Consider the following 12,796-nt stretch of genomic DNA (forward strand, 5'->3'; position numbering starts at 1 on the left):
CCAAAAGCCCTTTTATTTCTTGTTCTTGTCTTGCTGCACTGTTCTTAACCTTAGGAAAGATTTAGTCCTTCACTAGTAAGTATTCACTATTATGTATGACATTAGCTACAGATGTTTGTAGATGCCCTTTATCAAGCAAAAGAAAATCTCTTCTATTCCTAGGTTTATAAGAATTTTTATCATGAAAGTATGAAGAATTTTGTCAAATGCTTATTCTCCATCTACATAGATAATCACATTGTTTTTCTTAGTCTATTAATTACCCTGATTTTCAAATGTTGAACAGCCATGCATTCCAAGAATAAATTCTATTTGGTCATGATGTGTCATCCTTTTTATATATTGCAGTTTGAATTACTAAAATTTTGTTGTGACTTTTACGTCTGTATTCACAAGGGATACTGGTGTAGTTTTCCTGTAGTATCTTTATCTGGTTTTATATCAAGCCTCATATGAATTGGGAAATGTTCCTTCTAATACTTCCTGGAAGAGGATGGGTAGACATTATAAGTAGCAAACATGCTTTATCCACACTTCCCATTTCTTCAAATGTTTGACAGAATTCACCTGTGAAACCATTAGAACCTAAAGTTTCCTTTGTTGGAAGGAGTTTAACTATGAATTTGGTTTCTTTAAAAGATATAGGACTATTCAGGTTATCTATTGCTTCTTAAGTGAGTTTTGGCAGTTTGTGTCTTTGAAGGAATTAATCGATTTCACTCAACTTATCAAATTTTGGGACATAGACTTATTCATAGTATCCTTTATTATCATTTTAATGTTTGTAAGATCTGTAATGATAGCCCGTCTTTCATTCCTGATATGTTAACTTGGGGTCCTGCCTCTCTAACCTCTTTCCACCTCTCTCTTTGAACAGTCTGTCACCATTTCAACTCAAAAAAATGAGTTCCATGAAAAAAAAGTGAATACTATCATTACATAATTTCCCATCAAGAGAACTGCCCTACTTCTGTAAGTAGCAAAAGTGCTTCATCCACACCTCCCATTTCATTACACTAAATATTAGCCTGCTCGGGCTGCCATAACTATCACAAACAAAGAGGCTCAAATAATAGAAATTTATTTTCTCAGTTCTGGATGGTGAAAATCTAAGATCAGAATGCCAACACAGAGTGAAAGATCTCTTCTTGGCTTGCAGATGGTCACCTTTTTGTTGTGTCTCCATATGGCAGAAAGAGACAGCAAGTTCTCTGGTGTCCATTCTTAAAAGGACACTAATTCTATCACAAGGACCCACCTCATGACCTCATCTAAACCTAATTATCTCCCAAAGCTACATCTCCAAATCTCATCACATTAGGGATTCAAGAGATGAATTTTACAGGGATGCACCCTATGTTTTTAAAAAAAATTTTAATTTTATATATACATATATATATATATATATATATATATATAAATACTCAAGGGTTGACATTTAGTTATTTTTGCTGCTTCATCAAAGACATTCTTATGTGAAATTGGCTTTTCTTTTTTTTTAACTACAAGTGTGAGGTGGTAGTAAACATATAATTACTACTAGTACAGTTTGGTGCCACTGCCTTGAATCACGCTAAGGAATCAGGAGTTTTATCCATTATTGCTTTTGTATCATAAGCACAAATGTCAATTAAAAAAAAAAGAGTAAAAAGGCCTCATAATATCTCAGTATTATTATGAAAATAGTTCCGATCTTTGAGAACTCACTACTGACTTACACTTATGTCTAAATAACTATTACAGAAAAAAACTTTTACAACTGCAAAGTGTGTTAGCAATTTAAGATATTATTACAAATTATTCACAAGAGATGTAACCAATACTAAAAGTGTGATCCATTTCCAACTTTCCAAATTCACTGATGAAAATGACCAAGCTATGCCTTCACTTGATGAAATTTACCTTAGAAAATATAAAGTTCTATGGATCTAAAGATAAATGAATAAATAAAACTACTTTGGTTGGTTACCCTGGTTGTGATTAAACAAACAAACAAAGCAGGGCAGTGGTATGCTATAAACACATATGCATATGCCCGAATTAAATTTGTTCCACAGGTAACATTTAATGAGTTGATAACTAAAAACTCAATTAAAAAAAAAAACTCAACTTAAAACATTGTAAAATTTCTCCCTCACTCGATTTGGAAAATAGAAGTCAGAATTCAGAATTTTGTTCTTAAGACTATTTTTCCATTCAAGTATATAGTACATGTACAATCTTTCTAGAGCAATAGGGGTCCTATCCAATTTCCTTTAATGACAAGATAGTATTAATTTATAAATGAGACAAATATAAATTCAGTTGCTTATTCTATGACGAATTAAGTTTTTTACCAAAAACCTGGGATAGTTTTTAGCTGGAAGCTCCGTAAGACTGAAAGACAACATACATGTCACATGTGTATGTGATAGGCCCCTCCAAATGGAGAAATCAACCCAATATAATATTCCTGGAGAACTGACGTTAGCTTCATCATTACATTATTTAAAATAAATAAGGCGCAAGTCTAACAAAAATTAACTTAATGTGAAATAAAAGACAACTCTCAAAAAAAGAAAAAGAAAAAAGCTGTCCTTTCACATGTGCTTAAGGAATACTTTCTATCCCCAAATTGCAATCTACTAATAATTTAGAGGCTCCTTGGTATCAGTACAAGGGGAGTAATCTATACAATGGGAACTTTTTATGCCAAAGGCTCTGATGAGTTCAATCTTTACAACAAAACTACACCTGTCAGGCAAAGAGAATTACATTTTTTAATCACGAATATTTAAAATTTTGTTAGGTCTCTAGAACTATGCTCCAGTTCAAATACAGAGAAAACAAGTTAACAAAACAACTGTCTATACAAACCTACACTGTAAACAAGTGTCCTTTTGCAATCTATTATGTTTTTTAAATATCTGTTCTTTTGTTGATGATTTCGCTGCTTAAAATGGCATCCAAATGTTAAGTTCAAGTGCTGTCCAATGTTCCTAAGCACAAGAAGTCTAGAAATGCCATATGGAGAAGATATGGTTAGATAGGCTTGGTTCAGGAATTGGTTCAGGCATGAGTTGCAACTATTGCTGTTGGCCATGAGCTCATTGTTAATGAATTAATAGACATTAAATAAGGTATCTTTAAACAATAACATAGATTAAACAAGGTTATGTTTTGACTGGCTGATACAAATATTGTCTGCAGATGCTCCCAGGAATTTAACCCTATATTTCCCCTAGGAGCAATAGTTCAGTATTTGCTAGTTCAGTGTTTGCAACAACTTTATAGAACATTACTACCATGAATAACAAGAATAAACTGGAGTTGTTAGCACTAACTATTCACAAAGGAAAATAATAGAATTGGATGGTACACACAGTGTAAGGATATTCTCTTTTAAATCTCCTGCATCTAAGAAGCAAATTCAAGACATATAGCAAAGTTGTACCACTCTAATACTATTCATAATCCCTCAAAGAATCCCTAAACCTTGGAGGAATAGGGTACAATATCATCAGAGTGCAAAGAACAATGAATTAGGGAAGCTAGGACTCTGAATAGGGTTCTGGTAACTTCCTTCTCTACCTTGGAGAAATTTTTGACACCTCTGGGTCTTTGTTTGCTTAATCTCCAAAATGAAGGAACAAGACTAAGAACCATTAATATCACTCAATACTTAAAATTTGTTAAGCAAAGAATGATTATGACAATTTTGTATTTGACATTCAAGAAAACTTTTGCTATTTCTAAACAACGTTACAACTGGCTGTGATTTCCAGAAGCCCCTTTATATATTTGTAAATTTCAGAAAAAAAAAACAGTCTATGACTTAATAGAGATCTATGTAGGCAATAAAAAGAAATTGTTTCTTGAAAAAAATCTTTCAGTTCAGTTCAGTTCAAAAGCATATGGAATCAGAGAATGACTAAATTTCTTCTGCATATCTATATCATGAAACGTTATATAATCATTAAAATGTGAACTATTTTAAACGAATTGTACATGATCTAAAGTTAAGTGGAAAAATCAGATTGTAAAATAAAAATTACTGTTATTTTAAAAGAACTGAATACTTTCAAGCACAAACCAAAAAATGAGAAGGAACACATAAAAAGAATTCTGGTAAAATCTTGCTGTTTTCTTTATACCTTAGATTTTTACAAGTTGTCCAAAACAGATATGGTTTACTTTTATAAAGAGATGAGTGGTGTTTTTCTTTAAAAGTATTCTTCTAAAATCTCTAGCTTTGTCAAATACAATCATGTGCAGCATAACATTTCAGTCAATGTTGGGCTACATAAAGACAGTGATCTCATAAGGTTATAATGGAGCTAAAAAGTTCCTCCAACCTAGTGAGGCTGTAGCCATCATAACGTCATACATAGTGCAATGCATTACTCGGATGTTTGTGGTGATGCTGGTGTAAACAAACCTACTGAGCTGCCAGTCCTCTAAAAGTATTGTACAATTATGTACAGTACATAACACTTGATAATAATAAATGATTATGTTACTAGTTTACATATTTACTTATTCTACATTTTTTTACCATTATTTTAAAGTGTATTCTTCCTCCTTATTACAACAAAGTTTGCTGTACAACAGTATGTGTTATGCAGGCAGCAGCCCCATATATCTTGTGTTTACTGTGTCTCTTGATTGCATCATTTTCTCTTGTGCTTGATTTAATTTCATGTCTTGTGCAGTAATATGCTGTATAGGTTTGTAGCGTAGATGTATAGTAGGTTATAGCATCTAGGTTTGTGTAAGTGCACTCTTATGATTTCACGCAATGGTGAAATCGGCTTAAGTACACATTTCTCAGGACATTTACCTGTCCATTAAGTGGTATATTACTGTATTTTCACAACCTTTGTTGGCATAGTCTTATACCAATTATTTCTGTAAATTTATGCTTATTTATTATGCTGAATTTATTAAGCAGTCTTTGCTTTTCCAAAGTATACTATATATAATTCTAGAAAAGCGTATATTACAATGGTAAAAACTACATCTGTCTTTCCATCTATACTATAAATTCCTTGTAAGCAAGAACTAAATGTTTTAAATCTTTATACTCCCAATGACTTACATACTGCCTGGCACACATGAAAATTTTAAGAGAACTTGTTAAAACACATGCCAACAGAAAATCACCAATGAACACCAGGTAGTACTTGCTGCAGACAGGCTCCACCAATGGCTGCTAAATAATGAGTAAAAGTTTGAGAAGAAACAGTATATTTATATAGTTTCAAAGTATCTCCTCCAAGATACTTACTAACTACAAAGGAAAAATAGTAACTATGTAGTGGAAAGATCCAACAAACAATATTTGCTCACAATAGTTTTTGTTTCTGTATCACAAGAAATGACCTAAGAGAATTTTCACCAAATTGAAGGGGTATATTCAGGATAGTCTAACTTAAAATATACGATGTGTCACATTTACAAAATAAACATTTTGTGGTGGGAGGACAACCCTTGAGACACAGAGATGCAGTCCATCCTCCAGAACAACTATTAACAGAGACAATGTAACAGTTGTCCTCTTAACTGTCCATCAAGAGACATGTCTTCTGCATTAAGACTCTTGGACAGAGGAAGCAAATGGTGGTTTTAACCAGTCCTACATCAGGTTGGCAGAGAATAGAGGCTTGATTTACAACTGAGATACTTCTGTGAAAGACACTGACAGACTGAATGACTGACTGACTGACAGACAACAAAGAAAAAGAAAGAAGAAAGAAGTTTGTGTAAAAAAAATCAGGAAGACTGCTCTAGTAAAACCAAGGAAACCATCAGATGTAACATATGAACCTTGAATAGGTCCTGGTTTGAAAAAGCAGCTATCAAAGACTGTTTGAATATGGACCAGATATTATATATTAGATATTACATATTAGAAAACTAATTTTCTTAGATGTGATATTGTATGCAGATATTGCATGCTTAAGCATTATGTGTCATGACGTCTGCAATTACTCTCAAATGGCCACAAAATATGTATGTATGTAGAGACAGAATACACTGAGTTGAATTACATCCCCTCACAATTCATGTGTTTAAATCCTAAACTGCAGTACCTTATTGGGAAATAGGATCACTGGAGATGTCTTTAGTGAAGATGAAGTCATACTAGAGTAGGGTGGGCCCGTAATTCAGTAGAATTGGTATCCTTACAAAAAGGGAAAATCTGGACACACGTAAATATTGGGGTTATGCTGTCAAACGCCAAGGAACTACCAGAAACTAGAAGAGAGACGTGGAACAGACCCTTTCCTAGCATTTAGAGGGAACAAAGCCCTGCTGACACCTTGATCTCAGACACCTAACCTTTAGAATTGTAAGACAGGTCTTGTTTAAGCCACTCAATGTGTGGTTATTTTGCTATAGCAGCCCTAGTAAACAAAGAAAAAAAATAAAGCAAAATTAGAACAAATGTTCAATCTAGGAAGCAAGTATATGGTATAAACTTTCAATTTTTCTGTATATCTAAAATGTTTAATACCTTAGGATAATACCTTAGAATTACAAGAATAATCTGTTCTCCAGTAACCATCCACTTAAAGATATTAATAATACTTATCTGAATAAAAGGAATTTTTTAGTTTTTTGATTCTTGAGATTTTCTACATAGACAATCACATCATCTGTGAACAAAAACAGTTTAAGTTCTACCTTCCCAAACTATATACCTTTTATTATCTTTTCTTGCCTTACTGCATTAGCTATGGTTCCCTGGACAATGCTGAAAAGGAGTGGTGAACATGGACATCCCTGCCTTGTTCTTGATCTCAGTATTTAGTTTCTCACTATTAAGTATATAAGCTGTAGGGGTATTCTGGAGATGTTCTATATGAACCTGGAGAAGTTCCCTTCTACGTCTAGTTTGCTGAGCATTTTTATCACGAATGGATATTCAATTTTCAAATGCTTTTTTTGCATTTATTGATACAACTGTATGATTTTTTTAGCCTGTTGATGTGATAGATTAATTGCATCAATTCAATATTGAATGCAGAACCAGTCCTGCATAGCTGAAATAAATCACACTTGGTCATAATGTGTATAATTCTTTTTATTCATTGTTAGATTAAATTTGGTAAATTTTATTGAGGATTTCTGCATTTATGCTCAAGAGATATTGATCTATGGTTTTCCTCCTGTAATGTCTTTTGTCTGGTTTTGGTATTAGGGTAATGCTGGCCTCAAGAATGAATTAGGAAGTATTCCCTCTACTTCTATTTTCTGAAAGAGATTGTAGAGAACTGGTATAATTTCTTTCTGAAATGTTTGATAGAATTGATCAATGAACCCATCTGGGTCTGGTGCTGTTTTGAAAGGCTGTTAATCACTGAATCAATTTTATTATTTCTCATGCTTCCCTACCACATGCCTTTGCTTAAATCTTAAGACATACAAACATTTATAACACAACAGGGCAAAAGACTATAAAAGCACGTACAAAATGCTACAGGTTTCTTGGTATATATCCAAAGAACTGAAAGCAAGTACATGAACAGATATTTGTACATCCATGCTCATAGTAACATTATTCACAAGAGTTAAAAGATGAAGAACAACTCAAATGTTTATCAATGGATAAATGGGTAAAGAAAATGTGGTGTATTTAATGAAGTATTATGCAGCCTTAAAAAGGAAACTTTAACACATGCTACATGGATGAAATAAAGCTTACAGATTTCTAACCACAAAATCAAACTCAAATTCATATTTATACCAATGGACAACAATCCACACTCTTGGTTGGGAAAATCAATTGCTTGACCAACAACTAACTGCATTAAATACAGCAAATATATATATTCATGGCCTTGAGTTAGGCAAAGCCTTCTTAAGATAGGATATCAAAAACAATCAACAAAATAAAAAAATAAACTGGACATCATCAAAATTAGACACTTCTGTGCTTTAATAACATAAAGAGAGTAAAAAGACATCCACAGAGTGAAAGAAAATTTCTGCAAGTCATGTATCTGATAAGGGACTTGCATGTAGAATATATAAAGACCTCTTACAACTCAATAATAAAAAGACAATCCAGTTCTTTAAATGGACAAAGTATTTAAATCGTTATTTTTCTAAAGAAGATATACGAATGGCCATTAAGCACATGAAATGATGCTCAGCATCATTAGTCACTAGGAAAATGCCTATCAAAATCACAATGAGTTGTAACACTTCACATCCACTAGGATGGCTATAATCAAAAAAAGGGACATAACAAGTGTTGGTGAAAATGTGGAGAAACTGGAACCCTCATACACTGCTGGTGGAAATGTAAAATGATATAGTCTCTTGGGAAAAGTCTGGAATTTCCTTAAGTCCTAAACCTAGAATTACCATAATACCTAGCAATTCCACTCCTACATATATTCCCAAGAGAACTGAAAGCATTACATCCAGAGATAAACTTGTACACCAACGTTCAAAGCAGCTTTATTCATAATAACTAAAGAGTGAAAATAATGCAAATATTTACTTACTGGATTACCAGTTTATTATAAAAGGATATAATTTAGGAACAGCCAGATAGAAGAGATACATAGGGCAAGGTATGTGGGAAGGGGCTCAGCAGTTCCATATTCTCTGAGCTCACCACTCTCCCAATCTCCAAGCAATCACAAACCCAGAATCTCTCTGAACCCTGTCTTTTGGTTTTTTTATGGAGCCTTCAATACCAGAGCAATTAAATCATTGGCCAGTGGCAACTGATTCAACCTCTGGTCCCTCTCCTCTCCTCTCCGGAGGTCCAAGAAGTAGAACTAAAAATTCCAACACCCTAATCACAGGGTTGGTTTTCCTGGCAACCAGCCCCCATCCTTAGGTGCTTTTCAAAAGTCATCTCATTAACATAAACTCAGGTGTGGTCGCAAGGGGTTTGTTATGAATATCAAGGCACCTTTATCACTCTAATCACTTAGGAAATGTCAAGAGTTTTAGGAAATCTGTGCCAGAAACAGAACAAAGACCAAAAATATATATTTCTTATTACAAATCACATTATCACAAGTTGGGGGGGCGGGGGAGGGAGGTTCCTAAATTGATATTGAATGACTCCTTGGATATAGTGTTAGGAGGATAAAAAGGGCCTCATACACACAAATGAGACTACATCAAACTTAAAAACCTGTGCAGAAAAGGACATAATCAGCGGAGTAAAAAGGCAACCTACAGAAGGGGAGAAAATATTTGCAAATCATATTATCCGATAGGGTTAATAACCAGAACACACACACACACACACACACACACACACACACACACACACACACACGAAAAGAAAACTCCTACAACTCAACGACAAAAAAAAAAAAAAATCCTAATAGCCCAACTAAATTTGGGTATGGGCAAAGGATGTGAATAGATATTTATCCAAACATGACATATAAATGGCAACAAACATGAAAAAATGCTCAACATCCTTAAACATCAGAGAAATACAAACTGAAACCACAATGAGGTATCACCTCAAACCCATTACAATGGCTACTATTAAAAAACAAAATATCAAGTGTTGGTGAGGATGTGGAGAAACTGGAAACCTTTTGTATTGTTAGCCAGACTGTAAAATGGTGCAAACACTATGGAAAACAGGATGACATTTCCTCAAAAAATTAAAAACAAAACTACCATTATGATCCGGTAATTCCAATTCTGAGTGTACATCCAAAAAAAAAAAAAAAAATTAAAAGCAGGTCTCAAAGAGATATCTGCATACCTAAATTCACAGCAGCTCTACTCACAACAGCCAAGAGGTAAAAGCAATCCAAGTATCCATTCACCCATGGATCAACAAAATGTGGTACATACATACAACAGAACATCATTCTTTTGTAAAAAGGAAGGAAATCTCATCTCATGCTACAACATGGGTGAACCTTGAGGTCATTTTTGCTACATGAAATAAGCCAGTCACAAAAAAGACAAATACTGCATGATTCCCATCAGACAAGGTGTCTTAAACTCATAGAAACAAAGCACAATAGTGATTGCCAGGGCTGGGAGAGGAAGAGAGCTAGCTGTTCAATAGGTGTATGAGTTTCAGTTTTGCAAGATGAAAAAAGTTCTCAGATCTGTGGCACAGCTATGTGAATATACTTAGCACTATTGAACTGTATCCTTAAAAATGGTTAAGATGGTAAAATATTTTTAACAAAAAAAGGGTCACAAGTTTTTACACTATGCCACTTTTGTAAGAAAGGAAAAGTAAGCATACACATACATTGGGTGAGTGAGAATGCGAGTGAAGAGCTTAGAGTCAAAAAGAAGACTTAATTTCAATATAGAATTAAATTTTAAACCATGTAAAATAACATTAAAAAATTAAATCAAGAATTTAAAAAGCACCCAAGAAATGAACACAAAAAGTCAAACTTGATAATCAAAAGTAATCAAATTGATTACAAACAGAAAAGAAAGTTGTTATTTCAAGTAACTTTTGAGCACAATTCTCTAACAGTTCATCTTGAGTGGGATACGTTCTAAGGAGGGACAAAAAGGACTGAAAAGAAATCAACTGCACTCACTAAGGTTTATAATAATGGCATTGTAAATTTGAATCCATTTTCTTTGTAGGAAATTCCAATGATAATGTTAGCTTTCACTTGGAATTTAAAATATCAATACGAACTGATCATTTCTGAAAACATATTTCCTAGCTTTGTCCACTGAATGCTTAAACAAGTTTCTGACATTAAACATACTTTGATCATGAAGATTTCTAATCTGCAGGCTCCAACTAATTAATTCTAATTCTAAAAACACTCATAAAGTCTTAAATTTTCCTAAGCAATCTCAAAAGAATTACATAAATATCTTCACAAGTGAAATACTTTAGTATCTTTGTCAGTGTATTTGTTATAGTTATAAAGCTTTACTGTGACCATACTTTCTTATTCTTAAATACAAAACAGTTCAAACTTTAGCAATAATCCTATAATGATTTTCCAAAAGTAATGTGAAAAGTGTGTGGACTTATTACTTAGCAAAGAGAGTTCTGAATAAGCACCTTAAGTGGTTAGTAAAAGTTATTAAAGCCTTAGGTCAAGTTAAAACTGTGATGGCAAAATCTGTCATTTTAATATTTTTCAAGTCTACGGCCATGCCACCCTCAACGTGCCCCATCTCGTCTGATCTCAGAAGCTAAGCAGGGTCGGGCCTGGTTAGTACTTGGATAGACCACTTATGAATACCAGGTGCTGTACATTAAAAATAAAAATAACAACATTTTTCACCAACCAAACAATGCAAGTTAAGCCATCGACTTCATTGCTAAAGACTTATTTTTTTCTAAAGCACTGTGATGTAAAGCCAACTTTCTACCAAAATTGTTCCCACGACTATAGAAAGATAAATTGTACATTGTTTCAATAGGCTAAATATGGAATTTCGACCCGAAGCACAAACTCAAATCGATACAATATTTTTACCTTCTTCTAGGCAAGACCAATTAAAAAGTGCAAAAGTATGGTAATAAAATATCAGTGTTAAATGTAATTAAGATATGGGAAAGAAAAATGCCACCAGAAGAACAATGTTTCTTTTCTCTAACAGTCTCTAAAAGTTCTTTATGAATTAAACAGATATACCACTGCATCACGTTCACAAGGAAAAAATAGAGCGTGCAACTAGATCTCCAGAGTGTACTTAAAAGTCAATTCAGCGCTCCCAAGAGATATTCCTTTTAACAGAGACTTTTTTTGTTCAGTCTTTACCCTGAACAGTTAACTTAATGTCACCTACGCAGGAAGTACTTCAAAATATTCTTGACAGGCTTTCTGTAAGTAACCCGTAGATTTCTGATTTGATTTAAACAGACCCAATTACGGAATTCTCTATAGACTCGCCTCCTTCTTTTTTCTATGAATGGGCCACTAATCACAAGGGTTACAACCAAGTACCAACATTTGTTTTCTTTTTCTTTTTTTAAAACAATTTTAAGATCCTAAATATCTAGTTGCCAAAAGTCAACTTGAAATCGGAGATATGGAGGGAGTTTTTAAAGAGACTCTTGTAGTGAGCATGATCCAAAACAAATAAAATAGGAATTTAACTATTCCAAAAGAACAGTGTTTTTACTTGTCAAGCTATGGACTTATTCCTGTTAAAAATACCGATTTCAAGCCGCGATTTCTAGGCTGCACCTTCTGCTGTCTCACAGGTTTCTCATTAATTTCCCGTGACCCCTTAAACCAACCACTCCAAGCCCCACTCAGTTCAACTCTTAGCCAAACCCCTTCCACTCTCGCTCCAAATCTCAGTTTATTGCACTTCCTTCCTCCAAACTTCACTCTTATCCGTGGCCTACCGTCTTCTTCTCGCCTCCAGTCACAAGTCAGGAACTTAAGCCTACCATACTCTCCTTTCCCGGTCGGCCTCAAGCCTCCAGCCCCGTCTCCTACGGCTCCAACCTGCCTCAAAGCACCTATCCGACGTTGCCCATCCCAGCTTTTTCATCCTGTTCCCAGGCGCCCCTCCAGGCCCCCTAAGCACGCAACGGCCGAGCTTGAAAATGGCGGAAAGTGCCGTCACCTGCTGCAAGCTAGCGGTCCCGGGCGGCCACCGCACTCACCCTCTGGCGCTGAGCAGAGAACCTACTAAATGGCGAGTGAAATGTTCGTCTTCTCTGCCGGGAATGTCTCTTCTATGGGCTTCCTCCCTCCGCCCCTCTCAATCCCGCTCCTCCAAAGGAGCAGCCGCCATCTTCCCCGGTGAGCCACCGAGCACGCCCTTACGTCACCACGCACTGCCGTACGGCTTTACGTCACGCGAGCGTGAGCCGCCA

The 12,796-nt window shown here is 34.8% G+C and overlaps 1 protein-coding gene across 3 annotated transcripts in view; it reads right to left on the bottom strand.

Annotated features, from left to right (window-relative positions):
- WDR33 (WD repeat domain 33) overlaps positions 1-12,759 on the bottom strand; it is an 82,832-nt gene extending 70,073 nt beyond the window's left edge. The window contains exon 1 of one of the 3 annotated variants that reach the window (XM_039851273.1): positions 12,584-12,758. The gene's annotated coding sequence lies outside the window, so the exon portion shown is untranslated. Of the gene's footprint in view, positions 1-12,543 lie in introns of all 3 variants that reach the window. The other 2 variants (XM_039851274.1, XM_039851275.1) reach the window with 2 other exon arrangements.
- Positions 12,760-12,796: the final 37 nt, after the last annotated feature.

This window comes from Pteropus medius, unplaced genomic scaffold (genome assembly GCF_902729225.1).
Source record: "Pteropus medius unplaced genomic scaffold, Ma_sr-lr_union100, whole genome shotgun sequence".
Lineage (NCBI taxonomy): Eukaryota > Metazoa > Chordata > Mammalia > Chiroptera > Pteropodidae > Pteropus > Pteropus medius.